The 22170-nt window shown below is 38.2% G+C and overlaps 1 long non-coding RNA gene across 1 annotated transcript in view; it reads right to left on the bottom strand.

Moving 5' to 3' along the window:
* The window catches only part of LOC130154421 (uncharacterized), a 180717-nt gene extending 179152 nt beyond the window's left edge, over positions 1 to 1565 (bottom strand). Inside the window, exon 1 of the long non-coding RNA XR_008823736.1 lies at positions 1213 to 1565. This is a non-coding gene — a long non-coding RNA (uncharacterized LOC130154421). The remainder of the gene's footprint in view (positions 1 to 1212) is intronic.
* Positions 1566 to 22170: the final 20605 nt, after the last annotated feature.

The following is a 22170-nucleotide window of genomic DNA, read 5'->3' as shown; positions in this document are numbered from 1 at the left end:
AAGAATTTGTGAAGGTTAAACTCTTGTGGCCCTTGCAAAAATACAAATGTCTATTACACTTGCAATATAGAGGAACAGGACCCCTTCAGACTGGTAGGCATTTAACATGGACTTCTGGGAATAAGTTATACAGACATACACACTAAGAAAACCATGATCTGGCATTTAAAAATTGATTGATTGCAATCATCACATTTAATCATTGCAGATAGGCTGTTCTACGTATAAGCTCTCAGCTTGCTAAAGACCAAGTTTAATGATGGTTTTATATGCCTTCTTTGTTGCTAATATACAAATAGTAGTGCAGATTCTCAAGAGATGTTGACTACCTGGAGGTAGCGTTCTTCAAATCCTAGTTGCTTTTGAATTATGTTCATATCCCACGGCAGGGGTGGAGGGGACAGACAAACATGACAATGACAATGATACTAAACTCTGCCTCCCATTGTGTCCTATGTCCAATTTCCTGTACTAGACCACACTATAATAATATTGTGAACTGTATTACCAAATGCAAAGTATTACTGATTATAAGCAAGCATGGAAATATATGCAATGAATTGTTAAGCAAAACATACCTGCTAAAATGCACATTTATTAACAAGCAACAACTCTCCCCACCAATTTTATTTAACATAGAATTTAAAAAAATTGATGCTCTTAGTGAAATATAAATAGAAGTAATGTAAAATAGGTAAGATTAAAAGACAGTAACATATTTTTAACAGACACAAAAGCATCTAACAAGAATTGCTTGTATATCTTTTGGGTTTTTATTCATACCATGGATGAATCACTGGCTGATGTTTGTGGCGGTTATTCATGACATGTCTGGTGGTGTTATGACCTTCCCTCTTTTATTGGTTTATTTGATGTTTGTGGTATTTTATATAATTGATTTATGCCTTGTGATATGTTTGGGACCTTTCTAGTAATATACAACAGTGATTGTATGTCTGTAAGTGATGTTACATATTGCTGTTTGTGAGCTTTCCTGGCCAGGTCACCATTGTAAATAAAGCTTGTTCTGAATAGATTTTTATGTGGTTAAAGACTTTGACTACTTGAGTGACTGATTGACTGGAAAACACTTGCTAGCAGGACATCAGAGTATCGTAGAAAAATGTGTCATTTGTATTTCTGATTTAAACCCCCCACCATTTTCAATCTTTTAAAGTGAAGCAGGTATCAAAGCAGTAAATGGTCACCTACCTTTCTTAGTTGTCCCAATGTGTGTAGGTGCCCACAGCATTTCATAGCCTTCTTCCTCTGGCTTACAGTAATGTTGCAGCATTTTGCTTTTCTTAAGTAATTATCCTTTGCATGCCTCCTCTGGTACTCTAATTATTAGAGTCCTTTGCTGAAAACTACTAGAAAGTATACTGGAATTGTCTTTCCTCCGTCCTCTCTCTGTTTCACTCTTTCTTTCTCTTTTTGTCAGTTCTTTTTGCTTTTTCTCTCTTTTTCTTTTCCTTCCTTCTTTCATTCTTTTCTTTCTTTCTTTCTCTTTCTTTCTTCTTTCTTTTTCTTTCTTTCTTTCTCTTGTCTTTCTTTTCTTTCTTTGGCATGTTTCTAAGACAGAAATAAACACATGAGAATGAATAGTCCAACTACTACAGTGATGGCTTTTCAAAAAGAGAGGTCAAATTCCCTCTATTAATATACAGATTGCACAAATTACTCAAGAACATTTTTGTTATACAGACCACGCTTTGAGTTTCTGCAACAAAACCTCTAGAAATTCTAATGAACAGCACATACAAACTCTTTTGCACTGTCCAGACAAACAACTGCCAGTTTTTGGTTCATTACTATCCATGAATTTGTACTAATGAACACAGGCAACTTCTATCCAGATGTAAAAGAGTTCAGAGAAGACGACAAATAACACAGATCTCTCTTGGTTACACAGCAACCTGTTAGAAGTACCTCTGTTGTAAGCTCTCATTTCATTAGCATTTCCCGATTCTGATTAACAGATGTTGCAGGGTCTTGGCCCAGACATAGTTTGATTCTATTTAAAGAGTCAAGACCCTGGCTTGATGTCTCATCCAAAATTAACACTCACTGTTGCACGTTCATGGCCTGACTGAATGGAAGCTAAGCAGAGGGTGCAGGTACAAATTAGTATCCTTTTTGACTTTTCAAGGGAAAAGAGGAAAGGGAAGCAAGGGATCTCATCTGAGGAGCCATGACCACCTCTGTCTTAAAAAAACTGATGAGATCAAAGCACAAAATCTTAGAAGTAATTTCATTTAATAGTAACTGCTTTTCTCTATTTCCAGACGTCTTGGGTAATGCTAAACACCATGGCTGAAATTATGAAACTTGTAACTGTCAACAAAAGAGATTGCTGTAGACCCCACTAATTTCTCCCAGTTCCATCCCCAACCTCTCTTTGTTCTGTAACCTCATTCAGTTCACAAACTGAATAAAAATGATCCAGTTTTTCTTGACAAAGTAGTTTCCTGCTAGTTCAGTGTTTTCAATGGGCTCACAGGGTGGTCAGAAACCAGCAGAGGCAGGATCAGAAGGGGACTATGGCTTCCCCAATGTCTGTCTGTAGCAACAATGACCTAGAAAACCTCAGGCATAACTTTGGGTGCACTGACTGGTCACAGAGGATCCTTGTGTAAAATACAGAAGGAGAAAATCAACTCAAGAGATTTTTCAAAACTTGATTTCAACATAAACACACAGGACACTGATGGTGGTATCAAAGAATATACACAGAGGAGAGACGAGCATAAGTTCTTATCCAATACCTGTCTAGTCCTAGCTTCCAAGATAGCATTTTTTAACTCTTTATACTGCAACTGTTTGTAGGGATTTGGGGATCAAGTACTGCTTCTGTTTTTTTCTGCCAGAAATGGGAAGTGGCTTGAGCTTAGGATTTCACAGATTCTAACAGATTTGATTAGATTTTACTTTGGTTCTGAAACACCAAAGGAACAACAGAATGAAGACCAGTGGGTTAGTTGGTTACTTGACACGTGTAAGGCATAAAATAACAAATCAACTGAATTAACAAGCTTTCTTATTGTCTGTGTGAATTTAGATTATAACCAGTTAGGATTGTAACAGAATACCAACAATCATCTTTAGAAACTTTGCCTTTTACATGATCTATCTGAAAGTTAACAGAGAAAATTAAGTATCTGCAGAAACTTTATCATGACTGTAAGATAACATTCCTTTTTTAATTCCCTCAAGCTCTGATATAAAGCCTTAAACAAAGTTAAATCAATTAACTTTCCATCCAACTTTGGAGAAACCTCTAACTACTTAGGCAAGTGTTGGCCATTTCCATTCCTGGTATACACAGACTTTCCTCTTCCTTCATACAAATGCAAGATTCTAGCCAGAGCCTGCATTTTTGCTCAGAAATTTGGTGTGCAAAATGATGCTAGATCTATCTTTACACGCTTTTCCATACTTTGCTCTGAAAGCGGGCTTTCTTTACTTACAGTGTATGACCACTTCTGACGCTGTGAAGCAGAAGTATCATAGGAGATTTCCCTGCAAAGGGAGGAGCTGGGCTAAGATCACTATCTTTTGCTTTTGTTTATCTTCCTTTCCCCTTCATGAATAATGTGTTTGCACTTGCCTCTGAGAAACTGTCTCTGAAAACAGCTTCCAGTCCTTAAGGGATGTTATGGTAGTGAGAAAGTGCACTTAGCAAGAAGGATTGAACAATACAAGCATGGTTTAACATTTGACAACCTGAGTTAGCAAAACTGGCATACAGCATCCTTAAGAATAATGCCCTGCAAGCAATATTTCTCTGTACTATAGAGCCTTAAAGATAGTCACAGCACTGGACAACTCCAGCCAGTAAATATGCCAACACAAGCTCCAGAAGGACCACCTTCTGAAAGAACTCATGTAATGTATACCTCTGGCATGCTTGTAAGCAGAAAGCAAAATGAAAAACTCAAAAATGCCCTATCTTTGATCTGAAGAAAATATATTTTAAGATTAGACAAGCGAACATAGAGTTAAGAGTTACTAAGCCAGATTGGATCAATTATGCTTCAAGCTCAGAATTCTGCCTTCGCCAGTGGCCTATGTTAGGTGCATCAAAGAAAACAGCTGGCTAATTACGCAATGTCCTACATGGCAAAAAAGGGATGAGAGGAATGTTTCTTATCCCTGTGATCAGCTAACACCCTGGAGTATGAATTTGATGGCCCCTCCTAGTACATAAAATTACAAATTATAGTATTGGTCATAAAATTAAGAAGTCCCTTTAAAAATCCCATTACAGTATTTAACTCTTTGACCTCAGTAAGTTAACTACTATTCATGCTGTGAAAAGAACTGTTTCATGTTTATTTTTTAAATAATACAGTAAGTTTCTTAAAGTCATCAAGGCTAATGATGCAAATACATTCTATGTGACACCTAGAAATGATACTCTTGAGTTCCTGATGTCTTGGAGCCTTGAAAAATATTTGGCGCTTTTATAAAAACTTCAAACAAGAGAAGAGCTATCCTGACAAGTTCATGTTTCTCAGCTTACTGATGTAGTTACCAGCATGGAGGGAGTTATAGAAAACTTCAGGGTTGAACATCCTGTAGTGCTAATGAGTACAACAGTAAGCTGAGAAACACATACTTCTCAGGACAGGTCTTTGCTAGCCACCTGCAATGACAGTTATCTTCTGATAGCTGTTATCTATCGGTTGGACTCAATGATCTTGACGATCTTTTCCAACCTAAACAATTCTCTGATTCTAAGTTACATAAAAAAGCTACAGACATAAATAAGCACTACAGCAAAGCTGAAGTTAATTTGTAGGGGCAAATCCTGAGTTGATAGGTTTCGATCTAATTCATGTTAATTTACCTTTAAAGTGTGTTTACTCCCATATAAGTCAAATTTCTTCTTGCCCTTCCTTTATTTTTAGTGCATGTATTTTAGGCATTGATACCAGGCAGATGAGAGAGCTCTCTAGGTCTCCCTCTCTCTTAGCTCTGCTGAGCTGCTGTGCCAGCATGCCATCCTACCCTGCAGTACCTGGGTAAGCTTATTACCAAGTCTATCTAGTTCAAACAATAACAATTATGCAAGCATCAGCAATGATTGTGGAATCCAAACAAATGCCCACTGAATACTGCACTGTGACAGTCAAACTACCACTGACGCCAGGGGTTTTTTTTGCTAAAGCTTTAACCCTTTGAATCACAAAGCTTGCCTAAAAATAATAAGCTTCTTTTACCAAAAGAGAAAACATGAGGAGAGAAGGAATAACACATCTTTAATTAGAAAAATTCAAATCAGCTCTTAATTTAATTCACCATACCAGCAGCCATGATTAGATCTGCATCATGATATATCTCCAATACTATCAATTTTCATAAATGCAAACTTTCCTGAATATGGTTCTGATGTATCCTGACATTTTAAAATATGTCCTATTGTCCTTTTCTGTGCAGCAGACCAAGCACAGAGTGTTCAGTCCTATATCACTGTCACAGTGGTATTAGACCAGATGGCTGCTTCCTTGCAGAATCAAGAATTAGAGATAATTTATGCTGTTCACTGTTATTAGAATGTAAAAATATAAAGAGTTTGCAGCACGCATACATGAAAAGCTGCTCAGATCCATCAGTGACACCCTGGTGAAAAGGTATTCACACTGTCACTGCACTCTTAAAGGTAAAGTCTTATTTGGTGAAGCTATGGGCTTCTGCAAAGCCTATTGACTAGTCCACACAGGATACAGTCGATTATCTGACCTAGGTTACAGTGCTGCTTTGGTGGGGAAAGAATATTCTGAAAGAAGTCCAAGAGCTGCCTTCTTTCTTCTTCATTGTAAAATAATTCTACCACATGATCATTCCCATTAATATGTGACAGTTATTTTTGTGTCATGAAGAATGAAGTTAAAAATGGAAGCTTTCTTCATTCTGCCTGTTAATCAGTACAGGAGAATACTTCTCAGTTCTAAGACCTCATACCAAAGGGCATGAGACTTACAGAAATTTGCTCCTGGGGCAGTGAGGGCAGTGAGTTTTGCTTATCAGGGCATCACTGCAATCTGTAAACATACTTGCTCTACCTGTATGTATACATGCACTGCGGTGTGCGTCAAAATACTGAAAGAAAGGATGTCAGCCTATCCATTTATGAGTCTAAGCATGTTATAGGTAAGAAACCTGTTGTCTGTGTTTCGAGTAGCTGACCCATTTGATAAAATAAATACTATTAATGCAGCTGATTCATTTGGAGGGACTTCTCAACCTATTCAGGAATTAAAATATCTCAAGTTCCTAAAACAAGGGAGAGAAATGAAGGGGAAGATAACTTCGTCAGCTTGTCCATGTTGCTGCAATAAATTGTACAAAAACAGAAGTAAAAAGGATGTTAGAACCACCAAATGTCAAACATTATAAGCAGGCAGCAGCAGTTTGTTGCTTTATCTTTTCAGTTCAGCAAGTTTAACACAGTACTGCCTATGGATGATGTCAGTGCTATAGTCAGATTAAGGTCAAACACTCTCATCAGTATTTAGGAATATTACAAGAGGAGAAATTTTACTGGCATTCACTGAAATGACACACTTTATGTGATCTTGGCAAAAGTGTATCAGAAAGAATGATTTGGTTCACTTTTAGTTAATCTTTAAATTATACCAAGAAACATTACTAGGGACAGATTTGCTTTCAGCTCTCTGTGAGCATATAATTTGTATTTATGGCATACAATGAAAGTATTGTGACTTTGAATGACTGACTAGCACCTTATGAAAGTCATTACTTTTGTATCAAGAACAATATTTGTAACATAATGTGTTTTTAAACTGATCAGGACAGCAGGAAGCAGCTAAGTGGATCACTTATCTTTATTTTGCAATTTAACCTATGTTGTGACAGGGAACAAAAAAATTAGATAATTTATAATTTTCTGTCAGTGTTACATACTTTGGAGTAAGCTTGTAACTACTTGGTACAACTGAAAAGTAAGGAGATTTCGCTGCCAAATAAAACAGAAGAAGAAAGATTGCTTTAGAGCATAATGAATTACTAGCTGAGTGTTAGAACCAGATCACAAAGATTTCTTCATTCTTGTTTCCTGACCAGTGTTGTCAATGACTGGATTTTTCTTCTGTAAAAATCCTAGTACTAGTTTTATTAAAATAAAATCTATCAGAACAGAAGATAGTTGTTATGCAGGAGCAGTAACTCAGATAATATGAGATGGCATTTCTTTCCAGCTCTTGCTGCTCCGCTGGTTCTAATAGCAACCTGGAGCTCAATTTCCTCCTCAAGAACATTGCATTTCATGTGGAATGTCAATTATTAAAATGCAGTGTCCCGTGTCTTACTTTTCACTAGATGAATTCATTTGCAAATTTGCTAATTTATGTAAATGATCCTTAACCTGTAACTGCCTGGTATGTATTTCTGACTGCCTCTTTTCAATTCAGAAATATATACAAAGAAAATGGTGCCAACAGCATGTATGTTAATTACCGTGTGTCACTGTTCCGAAACCCAGTGATTTAATACCAGTGCAACCCAGAAGGAGTATCTGATGCTTCTTTCCACCGTTGCATTTTTAATAACGTTAGACCACTCAAAATAGGTAAATGATCTTTAAAAGATCACCTAAAATACCTCTAGTCATTATTATTGGCAGTAAATATAGTTTTAGTACAATATTTTTGTGAACAGACATGAGCTGAAACTCCCTGGCTTTTTAATTTGATTTTCAGCTTTCAGTTTCTTCAGGAGGTCATTGTTACAATGGGCCAAATCAGAGCTCCTAAGATTTGATCATTCCTAAAATTCATTCTTTTTGCAGCTACGACTCTCCTCTGCATTTCAGAAATTAAGGCAGACAGGGTATTTCTTTCAGGTAGTCAGTGGTCCAGCTGCAAGTCATTCTTCTCCTGATGAGCTACACATAGATGCCATTCTGGATTTGACACTCTGTTTCTGGTTCCATCGTAAGCACAACCACTGTGCACCCATAAATGTTTGTTTCACTCTCCAAATGATCTCGGGAAGTTGAACCTCCTCCTGTCTGTTTGCAGTTCTTATGAATGAAGGAACATTCAGAAAAAGCCTGCTAGAGATAATATTTTTTGCCTGACATTTTCCTGCTGCCCACTCAAACCTCTTCAACGGTCTCAGGGACCACTGGTGGTTTAGAACTTGTTGGTGAAGCTGGTCCAGGTTGGGGTTTTTAACAAAACCTAAAATAAGGCAGTTTTTCTCCGTGTTGTTACTGTTCAGTAACTTCCCACAGTAGAAATAAAATGATCCAGATACGCTGTGCTGTAATTGCAGGCACAACTCCACTGATTTCAGTGACCTGTGAATGGCAGACAGGACTGTGGCCCAAGGTCTCCTCCTGACAAACCAGCTACAGCTTGCTTTCTCTTGATTATTATCTGGAATTTGCCTGTCCTTGGTTTAGATGCCCCCCACAAGGGGTAGGTGAACAAAGCATTTCAGAGTCACCTACAGAGATCATTCCCGGTCAGCGTGGAGGTTCCATGACCTGGACTCGGCTCTGAGCCTGGGCTGCAGGGCGCATGTCCTTTGCAGGGCTCCTGCTTGTCCGGCCACCCCTGGGGCCTTTGCAGGAGGCTGTTGCTCTCTTCAACTTAGGCCAGGTTTTGTTTCCCCAGGGTGCAAGGGAGGGAGAGGGCGAAGCGGTGCCGCCAGCTGACAGGCCAACCCCAGCATGCTCTTCCAGTGCTGGAGCGCTCCTGGGTCTCAGTGTTTAGATTGGCTTTAGATAAAGCGCAGAGCCAAGAAATGTTTGGCTGCTTTATTCCTGTTTCAGCATTCAGATTGCTAAGAGAAAATCTCAAATGGCTACTTGCTGTATGTTCTGCAGACAATTTAGCACAAAATCGGCATCTCCAGTATCACCCACTCACACTACCCTGAGGTCTCAGGTATTTGATTTCATTTCTGCTAGGATAGCAGCACGGAAGACTAATTAATACAGTTGTAATTTTGGAATTAAAAAGTCTTTCACTGTATTGCGCTGGTTACTGCAAAAATTAAAGTATTTGAGATTCAAAGTAGACTTTAAGCTACTGATCCTGATACTGATAGTTTTCTCCACAAAGGACATACTTTACAGGACAATGTCTCTTTAAATCTACCCTGAAGTTATTCCTCCTGGCCCAGAAGATGCCAAAATGACTTGATGATTTATTTATGTGGAGCTTGGCAGACCATAGTCCAGATTGTGGCTGAGGCTGAATTTTATGAGCATCCCCCCTAGTGAGTATATTTAAAAATTAAAAAAAAAAAAAAAGGAAAAAAAAAGGTCTTTACATAGCTTGGCATGAGATTCAAGCAAATATTATCAGGAAGAATGACTAGGAAAAGGGTTTTAGGACAGAATACACATATTAATTTATTAATAATATTTTGTGTTTAGAGAATTAGAATTTTCTCTTGATCTTTAACAAAATAGAAAAGTGAAGCAGGCATTGCTTATCTCAGCAGAAGCTAATGTTTGGTCTGGAATTTTTTTAGCCATATGCAACTTGACATTTTGTACTGGGAATAGCATTTTTGTCCACAGAAAGATGGATTTCTCATTGTCATTCCAGACCATACAAGCGGCATGTTGGTGCAATGATGTAAGAAAGCAATTTTCTGCCCTATTTTATTGATTTATAGTATTTTAGTAAAGTGATAAAAACTTAATGCTAGGGATAAAAAGGAGACTCATCTGATGTAGAGGCAGTAGAAAAGAATAGAGAATGAGGAGGATCCAGAATTAATACCTATTTGCCATGTTTTCTCAGGCCTCTCCTGTACTAGACCATTAACTAAGTTATAAAACCATGTCTAAACTCTTTGACTAAGATATTTTCTAGGCATTAATCCCTTCTTTTGAGGCATGGCATGGCAGGAATCTGACTTTTTGAAGTGCATATACACACAAGCACAGGCAAATGGTAAGGGCCACAGTAACAAAAGCAGGTTAGTTCTGACCCCTCTGTGCTGGCAGGCTCCGTGCTGGGGAGGCAGGTTCGGGGGCACTTTTGCATAGTGGAATCAGCAACAAGCAAGACTGTGACTCTACAGCACCTCATCTGCTTTACAGCAGTTCCTTGGGTGGCCTGTCCAAGGGGTGTTAGGCTACCCTGTGCTAAGTTCACATTCCTGCTTGGCTGCAGGGGAGCTCCAGAAGCAGACAAGCCCTGAGGCAGAAATTTCCTACCATCCTTTGGGAAATCTCTTGTTGGGATACTCCCTCATTCTTTTGGCTCAGCACAGGGGCTCTTGCACATGCAAGGAGCATAGCTGTGTGCCCGTCTCCTTCCCTAACACCAGGAAACAAGCTCCCTCAAGTCCAGATCCTACTGTAAGAACTGAGCTTGTGCCAATATATAGGCAGGCCAAATTGTGTTGGAAATCAATTCAGCTGAAACTGTACTACACACTGGTTTTGGATGTTGTATACAAGTGAATATATGTGGAATGTCAGTAAATGAAACCTGGAACATGGCAGGAAGCAACATTTTCATTTACAATGGCATCCCCCACTTTTCTCGAGACACTATAGGGAATATTCCTGAAGCTCCTTTCAAAGGCAGCTTCAAAGGAAATTGAAAGGCATTTGGGACATTGATTATGCTGTTGATAAATCAAGGCCAACAGGAAAAATATTCACAGGGGCTACACCCATGCTTTTTTGGTTTTGTCATTTTGTTTGGGTTTTGTAGTTGTATTGGAGAGCCCCTCACACTGCAAATGTAATGGGAGAATGCTATTTTACAGCCAAGCACCAAACTTACCTTATGAAGTGAGGTCTATTCTAGTTCCCCTGGTGAACTATTTATTTGCCCTATGAAACTATTTATTTTGCCTGGCTATGAACTAAGCTGTATACGGTATAGGTATCTTCGGGACTGTGAGTCCCATGTGAAACAAAGGGAATGCCAGTCTGACAGCCTAGTGCAGCCCCACTGCACAGTATTCAAGCTCCTGGAAGGAAAATGCTTGGAGTGGAGAGAGAACTATTGCTGAAATAATTTCAAGAGGATTGAAAATTACATTAAAACTTGCGGTCAAAAAGGCACTGCATGGAACACACACAGCTGGTAATGCTGCCAGGAAAGCAGATTTAAAAGCCAGAAGGAGGCAGTAAATGGCATCTTTGACTTCATATAGTAAACTGCCCAGGCCTTTACCTTTGGAGAACTGCACTGTGTAAATTCAGCCACTGACACCAGGTAAGGAACAATGGAAACAAACCCAGCATTAATTTAACTTCAGCCTCACCATTTTATTTCACTCTGTTATATATTGAAACTAGTCCTTGTACTTGACTCAATTTTCTGTTTTTAATGACCTGTCAAAAGCTCATTCAGGTCTTATTGTATTTATATTTTTAATTAATTTAGTAAGTAGCCAGACTGCTTATATTTGATTTTTTTTAATTAACTGTGAAAACTTCTGCACCAGGATGATATTGTTCACATTGATATGTGTGCTTCTGTGATGTTGGGTTTGCTGCGTGATATATTGGAGACAGAAGTGTCACAGGAAAGGCATGCCTAAACAGCGTTTCACAGATTGCTGAAGCACTGATAGGAGCTGGTTATGTATCATGTTATTAATTCTTTAAATTCTAATATGCAAGTCAGGCCAATATTAAAGAAAATCATGTCAGATCAGGTCATGTCCCCAGCATTTTTTATCTCTATGTTACACTGTGGATGTGTAGACTTTATTGCTTATGAAAAAAAGTCACACCTTGTCATCTCTGGTGACTTGCATTCTCTGGCCACAGAACCGATACTACATTGAACTGGTTGTCTTTTGATTGCTATGAGTTGCCTCAGCTATGGCCTTCTTGAAATCCTGCTCTAGATCTCTCACTGTTTCACCAAATTTGTGTCTTGCTCAAAATTCCTAACTCATAGAGTGGGAGTGAATTGAGGGCTCCTAATGAATTTCACAAGTCCCTAAATGACAACTGGGTGGGAATGAATTCTATTCAATGTAATATTAAGCTCAATTTCAGTGAGGGCTCTAAAAATGGAGGTACAGCTGTTCATACAGGCAAATTTAACCTCTGTCCCTGTAATAAGTTTTCTGCTGATAACATTAAAAATAGGAGTTGCTTATAGAAAGCAATGCATTGCTCTGTCAGGTTTGGATCCTGCTGATATGCCATGTTTTGATAGCCTGCTCAGATACCATCAATGTTCTAACCCACTTGCAATTGTTACAAGAAGGGAAAAAAGAGAAATTACCAAGCAACTTTGATTTGCACAGGTACCGGAGCTAATTACACAGTTACCAAACAATAGCACAGGAGGATTAACACAACTTACTCTGTAATTACTGTTGCTTCCAGTGAAGTTACTATGTGGTTAACCATGTAATAACATGCATTATTTCACAGTAACTATGCAAGCACTGAAGTCAACAGAGTATTCTGCACAAACAGAGAAAATCATTGGTAAGCTAAAGAGGGTCTAAGTGTTTCAAGGACTGACATGAGTTTTATTAGATGGATGATTTTCAGGTTTTTATTAATAGCCTCAGAGGTTTGGAGCAGAGCCATACCACTGCTGGAGGAGCTATGGAAGAAGCTCTCAAGTCTGTCCAAGGAGCTCCCAAGTGCAGAGGCATCAGCTCTCATGGGTACATTTCTATCCGTTTTAAGTAGACCCACTGTACAAGGCAATGCCGAAAGCAGATTGTTCTTGTGTTCCCTCAGTGCAAGCTTTAGATTTTGTTTGGCCTGGACACTGGAGGGAGAATTTAAGCCCTTGTCTTGTGCAGCTAGCAGGACCAGCTTCAGATCTACTTTAAATAAGCCATCTTGCCTACAAAATACAGACCTTGTACTCAGCTTAAAAACTCACTGACTTGTGCTCCTGACACCAAGGACATGAACACAAAGTGCCATAGAAAATGAGAGAGATTACTCAGCCAACCAAGCATAGACCATGGAAGACTTGTAGCCCAGCTCACTGAGGCTGTGTTTTTCAACAGACTTGGACAAAGAAACCATTAAGAAATAAAAAATAAGGAGATATTGCTCTATAGTTAATGTAATGGAGAACAATGTTTTGATTAATGCCTTCCCATTAGTGTATGGACAAGCTAGATTGTGTTACAGGATTATGGACTGAGTTGGTAACGCAAAAGAAAAAAGATGCTCAAAACTGGAGTAACAACAATAATGGTTCATGGGTGACACCAGTAGAGACAGCTGAGAGACAACACTATGAACTGGAGCTCTCTAAATAATTATTAATGCCTAATTGTTCATATATATTTGATTTATAAATTAATCTCTCTCCACGCTTCTGTCTGTGTTGAATTTCCACATTGAAGTAATGGCACATCTATTGTTAAAACATTCACAGATAATGCACTTTTGAGCTTCAGGTACTGAGCATTCATGACTGCTCACAGTCTGTGGGGCAGGAAGTTACTGAAGTAATGTGACAAAATTTCAGTTAGCAATTACGTTTGTGAAAATCTCAAGACAACTGGCAACAACCTGCAAGCTGCAAAATACACCAGTTTAACAAAAGAAATGTACAGGCAAGACTGGGGGAGTTTGACTGCCACAGGAATGGACCCAACATAAATGACCCAGGAGGTCCCTGAGTATCGTTACATGCCGATCATCCTGAATTATGAGCTCTGCTCTGAATGCAACAGCACACAATGCTGTATTTTAAAATGCTTCTCTTAATCTTCTGCAAGGGAAGCGTCTGCCAGAGCATCTAAAACAAATGGTTCTAAATCTTGCTTGATTAGACTTAAATGCACCCACAACCTACCTCCCCCTATGTTCGTCTATTGCTGTTTAAATCTGTATACATTATTCTCATTGCTGGAAATACACAGTAACGGCTCACGATGCTCTCTTTCTACTCTACTGCTGCACGGCAGTTGCTTTCTTTAGGCCTCAGCTCTTACCTACATCTGTGCTTACTGAAGTGAGACTTTAATTTGCTACACCACGCCAAGGTATTAATAGACAATTATTTATTGCAAATCTGAACCATTTATACTGTTTACTGGCTGACACAATGTAAAATTTTGATCCAAATGTTAATGTGTCCATGACATTGCATAATTCTGTTCCACGCCAAGGTTTTTTCTTTCCTAAATGAATCGAACTTGCAATATGAGGAAATAGAGTTTTTAATGGATGAATGATTTACAGTCTCAAACTTATAAGACTGCTTACTTGTACAAATAAGGGAAAATTGACTAATTAAAATAGCACAGCAAATTAGAAAAATTTAGGATTTTACTGGAGGCAAAATTAGAGGAAGAAAAATGGAAATAAGTTGCAAAGTACTTAAAGGGTAAATGAATAAATCTTATGTTAGTCATTTTGAGGCAATTATATTTTTTTAGCAGGCGTCTTTGAGACCAGACAGTCTTATAAACATTCAGTTGAGTAGAGCACAGATAAAAATTACCTATTCATAAAGAACCATATGGATAGAAAAGCACTTCAAAGTCTCCAAATATCTGGTGAAATTACCTTTACAAATATTTTTTGCAGTAAGGAAAAAAAATAAAAAGAGCTTTATAGATAGGCAATTTTCATTATACAGAACACACAATTTCCAGTGTTTATCTCCTCAAGTTTAGATATCATGCTTTTAATGCAATCTAGACATAGAACTTTCTTTAACTGATACCTGTAGGAATCTTCAAAATACAGATGTTTGAATTAAAGTAATATTTTTTTAAAGCTCATACCTCTTGGCTTTTTTTACTGAACCGTGCTATTAAGTTAATCTTTCTCCAGCTTTGCAAGCAGAGAGATTGTTACGATAAAGAGTTATAAGGCAGTTCTAATTACATCTCACATAACTATATTCAAGTATTAATTCCCAGAACATGTGGTCAACTCTTCTTACAAAAGACATTTGAAGCCTTTGTAATAATTCATCTTATATGGGCAAGATTACACTGGAAACAGCTCTACCAGATAGACTAAACCTAATTCAGTACCAGAATACCTGTAAAGGTGCCCTTATTAAAGATTTCATCTGAAAAACAGCAGAACAGCCCCATTACCGCCCCCCCCCCCCCCTTTTCTTTTTGTTTCTTTCAGATTTGGCAAGCACAGAAAAGGCCATAGATATCATTGTGGGATGATACTGTGGGATCAGAAACATGAATAATGGCATTACGTGAGTACTGGTTTCATTAACATGGCGCAGATCTGTGGCTGACAAGCTGTGAACCCATTGAAGCCATGGTAACAGGTAAGCAGTAGGGAGATGCACTTTTGTACCTTACAGCAGAATAAAACTAGACACTGTGACTTTGTGCATTGCAGAAAGGAAAATGGACTCTGCACAGGTTTGAGATTCATGAAATAAGTGGAAATGGGAGCACACATGTAAGTCACAAGCCAGTGTTGATACAGATTTTCTCAGGAACATCAATCAGTTTTTTACTTTGCACCTAAAGTGCAACAATCAGGCTGAAGTGGGAAAGCTCCTAAATTACTTCCTTTTTCATTACTAGTTTAATAGGAAATAATATATAATTGTGATTCCATGTCTGAACGGCCTCATCACCCTAACGATTGCATGCGGTGCTGTCAATAGGTTAGCATCCTAGGCAAGGCACTGCTGTAGCAGCTAGGCTGCTCAAACACCAGTTGCTTCTGTGGAGTTCTTCAGAAAACAAATATAAGAACAGTTATTTTGAGGCCTATTATAGTAATTTGTAAAATATTGCTATGATACACAGGAACTAGCATGCCATGCACTCCAGTGACAAAGATAATGCTCTTGTGAAGCTGAAAGAAATAAAGAACAAGCAGGATTTTCATTACCACCCCTCCCTCCAAGTACAACAGAGCTGTCTCAAACAGTCCCTGTTCCTGCTATCAATTAGACTTTTTCTTTCTGTTTAACATGCATTCACATAGAGATGTCTTTCTGAGCTACCAGGATACATGCTGTTGTATATTCATGACAGGATGCAATTTTTATTATTATTGTTCTGTAATACAGAATACATCTAAGTATGTTTTGTTTATTATTCATAATATACAATGAAAGAAGACACCAGAATGGCTCTTCTGGAGACTTCACATGCTAGGCTGCAAATGTGTATTAACAATAGTACACATTTCTGTGTTATGGTTTCATAAAATTCATTTGCATAATATGAAATCATAATCCCAAATGTGCAGTAAAAAGCCTATGAAAAATAGTTATTTCTCATATACTACACAATGGTTGATTTTAATCTTCACTGTCTCAGATGTGGGACTAGTTATCAGGGCATTTTTTATAATGGGAAAAAGCCTAGACCGTCCTACAGACTTAAGTCTTGCAAAACGAACCAACAGAACTGAACCTTCTGTAAAATGGAAAAAATGGTTTGCTAGTAATTTGCATGCACACTTCATTTAATACACTTCCAGGCTGAGATGTTATTTCCAGTATCATACCAGAGACTGAAATAAACAGGAAATGCAGGCAGGTCTGGCTGCACAGCACTCCAGGGGCCTATACATGCAAAAATGTGCAATGGGAGTGGAGCAGAAATTAGCTCAGAGTAGAAGTCACTAGCGCTAGGAAGCCATCCTTTGGCTCAGAGGGAACTTTTGCAAGAATGTGACGCTTTCAAATGCCACTGTCCAATGAATCCCAAGATAGTTTTCTCCCAGTCTGATTGCAGAGACTGGTAAGTCTGTTTCAGTGTTGCTTCCATTTAACTGCAGCCACTTGCAGGAAAAGATTGACTAGCTAGACGTAACTATCAGATACCGTAACTAAGGCTGTATGTATGCCACAGCTACAATTTCTGTAATGGGGAAACAATGATTTCTACTTTTCTTCTTCATAAAGAAGCATGGTATTTTTCACCTTGTCTGGCTACCGCGCCATTTATTTAGACAATCTGCCTTTTGAGCTGCTTTTGCTACATATACATTATCAAATGATTAATGGTTAATTAGCATTTTGCTAATGGAAAATAAATTTAATAGGAATGAATGTGTGCCATTATGTTTCCCCTTTTAGCTCAAATTGTCACATTTGCATTTTTATCAATAAAAATCTATGAGTTTTCTTTTTGCTATGCCAAATGAACAGTCTTAATTATATTTAAGGCTCCAGTTCTTCAACAGATATTGTCTGGTACCCTGCTGCACCCACACCTGTCTATCACACCTTGCCAGCTCTGACATTCTCTCCCCTTCCTTAGAGCATCACTTCCTGGTATATGGAAAAAATCTCAGTACTCAATTATCTGCCAGAATTTCTGAGCTCTGACTCCTCTATGGCCTAGGGTGGCTCGTTCAGACACTTAGCTCTTTGCAGTTGAATGTATTTGGAATTACTGGGGTGTTTGATGGGGTGAAGGGGAGAAATGAAACGTCATACTAAGATTACCATTAACACTTTTACAGAATGAGGTGGCCTAAAAGCTAAAGGAGGTGGAAGTCTCCAGGAAAATAAATATGAACCTATTTTTTACTAGAGACTTCTGATTTACAAACCATCGGAAAAATATACTTCGTACGGCTGCTAAGAATCACAGCTTGTCTAGTCACAATCCAGTACTCCTGATTTCAGCTGAGGCTGAAAACAGTAAAATAAACTCTTCCTATAACAAAGGATGATAGAGAGAGTTATTCTTTTCATTCACCTGCCCTTTATATCAATGCAGACAGCTAATCCAGGTGAATCTACCTACATTTGTCATTGCCAGTAAATGCAAAACATAAAGAACTCACATAAGGAACATAATTCCAAGTTTTTTAAGTTTCATTGTGTTATAATTTGTTTATCTGGTGGCATTTTCAGACATGGGTATTAATGCCATGCTGTGGCTATTAGTAGTCAATGAATGAGAAAGTCAGGAGAAAGGAGAGAATGCATTTTAACAGTGATTTTATTTTAATCTGTGCTGCTCACCAGCGTTGTGCCAAGATATTTTCTGAGGAGGTCCACTGTCATCTTCTTGTCATATGTGGCAGATTACAGAAAGAGAGTAATTTCCACCACTGGAAATGGCAGATGAGTAATGAATACTTCTAAAATCAACACCTAAAAACATCTGAAAGCCCACCTCAAGTTTCTTCCATCAGTTGCCTTGTTTGGGAATGGATCAAGACAGACACTGCCAAGCTCCTGGAAGCATTCAGTCACATCAACGTTTCATCCAGATTTTCACAGCTGGGAAAAGTGACACATGACATGAGTGGTACAAGTGAAATAGCATCAGCCAGAGTTTGCAGAAAGCCTGGAACCATACTCGAAAGAAGTGGGACATTTCTGTCTTTCAACAGAAGGGAGCCTCTGCTATTGCCCAGGGTGAGAAAGGACAAATGCCACCCCTTGCTGTGATTACTGGTGGAATCTACAATGCCTGAGCTCCATTTGGAAGCATTGCCTAACATAAATATTGTGCCCAAGTGACATTTACACATACTGCTTAAAAGTATGATATTCCATCCAACTACTGCTCCAAAGAGGAGACAGAGCTATTCACGTGGAGGGAGAAGGCAAGGTGTTATGCTGCATCCAGATAACCTTAATCTGGTCCTGACATTGCCTAGGGAGAAAGCACGAGGGGAAAGGGATGCAATAAAAATGTGTTTAGTTTAGTTTTAAAAAAGCCTGGGGGAGAAAAGCAGTTAAATTTTTTTCATTCATGCTGCCATTGACATCAGGAACGGGATCTATTTCACACATCTAAGAAACACTGCAACGTGTATTTTGTGTAGGGCATCTGACCAGGTGCCAAATGTGTTTCATATGATGTTTCCATCATGATTTAGCAAAGGTGGATTTTTCCTCTCCAACAGTGGCAGAGCTGTAGCAGTGAGGGTAATTCTGGTCTGCCTTACTGGTATGCAGCCGTTCTGAAGTCAGCAGAGTTTACAGGAAAGTAGAATTTAGCTCCACAGCAGACAACAGTGCTGAACTTTCAAACCTGATGTGCTTCAAACCTATTGCCATCAAAATTCAGAGTTTGAAAACCCAGGCTCCCTTTTTGCACATGAAAACTGTGCAGCAATTAATGGCACTTAGGCTTCCAACTCCCTCGTTTGTAGGCACAAGCAGGTAGTTAGACATCTAAGTAGCAATAACCAAGAGCACAAAATTGCTGGCACAAAAGGGAGTTTAAAAAAAATCAGGCTATTAAAATATGTGACAAAGACTCAAAAGGAGGGAGAGGATTAAAAATGGCAGACAATGAAGAACCTAGAAATGGATGAAATTTTCTACAATCTCAATTTTAAGTTCAATTTTTAAAATGGCAATAATTTACAAGAATAAACAAAAGGATAACAGCAGGCATGTGATGTATAGAAGTAAATTTGGGCTTAAAATAGCAAATGAACTTTGTAACGAAGTACAGTTGAGAGGTATATTGCTACCTTTAAATATTAAGCTATTCCTATAAGGTGCCTTCTTAAGGTGTGATATAATACTTTTTGCTCATTTTAATAGAAATAATAAAAATGAGATACTAAAAAGACATCATTACTCGGAGGAATAAGAAGTTAGATCTCCTACTCTCAACAGAAGAGAACACCATCCCAGCACTGCTGCTGTACCTGAATATCAGCAACTCACCATTTATTTATTTATTTTTAACCACGTGGGGTGAAAAGCAGCAACCTACTTTTCAGGTGATAGTGATATACATGTGAACTCTGCATGTGTATAGTTAAAAAGTATTTTATTTCTGGCAAAAATAAATAGCTGGCAGTAACTGAACTCTCTCTTCATTGAAAGAATGCTATAGGGCTGGATATAGCCACTGCAATAGTGCAATAAAATGAGATGAGCTTAACACTACCAGATGGTACCCTGTACAGTGCCTGAAATAAAATGGAGAATTAGGGTGCCCTAAGGTGTGCACAGGGAAGGCATTTACATGAAATAAATGGGCCTCAGGCCTAGATGATGCTCAAGTATGCTACACAGGAGACAGATAGTACATCTGGTGAACAGATTTTATCACACACTGGAAAGCTATAAAGCATGCTGTTGAATTTCAGATCTGGGTTTCACAATGACATTTTACCTGTGTTGGTATTCAGTGCTGTTTATTTTTAAAGGTGCTGTAATCTCAATGATGTGTTTTAAAAGCCTTCTTAACATTGTTTTCTGATGTGCCCCATTTTTTGGACAGATTGATGTAACACAATGCTTTTTCATGGACAAAATACAGACCATGTTGGCTGTAGACGATCATGTTTTTATTTAATATATCACATTGCTGATGTGATTTTAGTAATATGGTTATACTTGTCAGCACTTACTTCTTGGGAGAAAGCCAGTATGTTTTTAAAGTTAACTCCCACTTCTCCATTTCATTGGAAGGTCTCACTGTCTATAAGCAAAAATCCTTGTGGTTTAAAGCAGATATATTAGATTATGTAGGGAAATCTACTATAGTGAATCAAAGTGATATTTTACTCTTTTCTCTAGAAGAAATTTCACTTGTTTTTGTAAAATTCCTGCTCCATTTGACATTAAGATCTTTTTTAAGTTTACATTTATCATAGCAGCATTCAAATTGTTAAAGGTGCTGATAAGAGCAACATTCAATCTGTGGTGCTGCGACTTTTATTTTTAATGAGGAAATAATATAGAGCTTTCCTCAGACTTAACTGTTTTTGGTATCTCTCTAATTCCCCTCCTTTCACCTCTCTCATATAAAGCCATCCAAGGGAGTTAAAAATGCTACCAAGCTTGCATAAAAGGAAAAATTTGAGAGACTATAAGGTGAATATTCCTGACAGAAAGATTACGGGCTGTGAAGTAGTGTCTCTGTGGAAATGGTGAAAGCTCCATTCCTTTGAGACATTTAAAATCAGAAGAAACAAAGCAGTAACACACCAAGGATACAACCCTGTTCTGGCCCCCCGTGGACAGACTAAATATTTCTAATATCTGAATCTCTGTATACTCTTAGTGTTCTACCTATTTTAAACTACAATTTAACAGTGTTAAGGGTTTGACTTGAGGCTTGGTTAAACAAGAAGATTTACTTGTATTACTATACTGGTATAATTATATCACTGTAGTTGTATCAGTGTATCTGAGTGCCTTATTTCAGTTATTGTATACCAATTCTAAAAGCCACAGAAGTACAATAATAGGAGTATATTTTCTACACTAAACTCACCTTCCCAGCTTCCTAGAAGCTGGGAATCTTGTAATTATTAAGTTCTAGTTGGAGGAGAAATGCATAAATGCAGGCACGATGTACCAAGTTCCCACTGAATTTTATTGTCAGCTGTACATGCCATAGAAGATGGATATCAATGGCAAAAGCAAAGTGTCACTTAAAACTCACTATGGTAGCCTCACTTGCAAAATGCAAGCAAAACTATTTTGTGTTCAAGGCATGGGCAAACTCACTCTCTGAGCTTTTTGCTTATGTTAAACAGTTTCAAAACAGGGCTGTTTCTAACCTGCTCCTCCACACTTTTGAATTTTCTTGTCATTATTACTGTAAATTAATATCAAAAGATAGGAAAATGATAGGAAAGTTTTATGGGATCTCCTCTGAAGTAAACTAGTTACTTCACCAGAGTCCTTCCTCTGAAAGTACATCTACTGCATAAAATCATGCAAAACTTCTGGTCCATAATTTGAAGTAATACGCAGCAGCATTTTGAGAAGACCACTTGGGAGTTTTCTTAATTGCAGGGAATCTACCACAGTCACTATTGAAAGGAAGTAGGGGTTTGGAATATTTTCATACTTCAATTAAAACTGTGGCACCAACTTAGAGTTTTGGGTATCAGCCTAAGCAAATTTCCAAGGCTAACAAAAGGTTATAAAATATATACAATGACAAGTCATTAAATAGAGCAGTGCAGTTGGGCAATACTCTGTGCACAATTAGCACTGCCAAGTAGTGCCTTTCAGCTGTCAGTTATTCAAAAGCTCTGCTTGTCCTGCTATGTCTGCAGTTCTGTATTCTATTAAGCAACAGTCCTGAATGGACCTTGAATAGGCTGCTGAATAGGAACTGTTCTTTAACTAAGCAAGAAAGGAAGAGATGAAGAAAGTAAGCGTGGGGAAGGGAGAAATAAAAAGAATGGAAGAGAAAGATCCTTAGATGGCACAGATACTCTCCCCGGCCAGCTGTGTAGCTTTGCAAAGCCCTTCCCCTCAGCCCCCAGCCCAGAGAAGAGCCTCATCAGCC

This window comes from Falco biarmicus, chromosome 8 (genome assembly GCF_023638135.1).
Source record: "Falco biarmicus isolate bFalBia1 chromosome 8, bFalBia1.pri, whole genome shotgun sequence".
Taxonomy (NCBI): Eukaryota; Metazoa; Chordata; class Aves; order Falconiformes; family Falconidae; genus Falco; species Falco biarmicus.
This window is presented reverse-complemented; position numbering and strand designations above follow the sequence as displayed.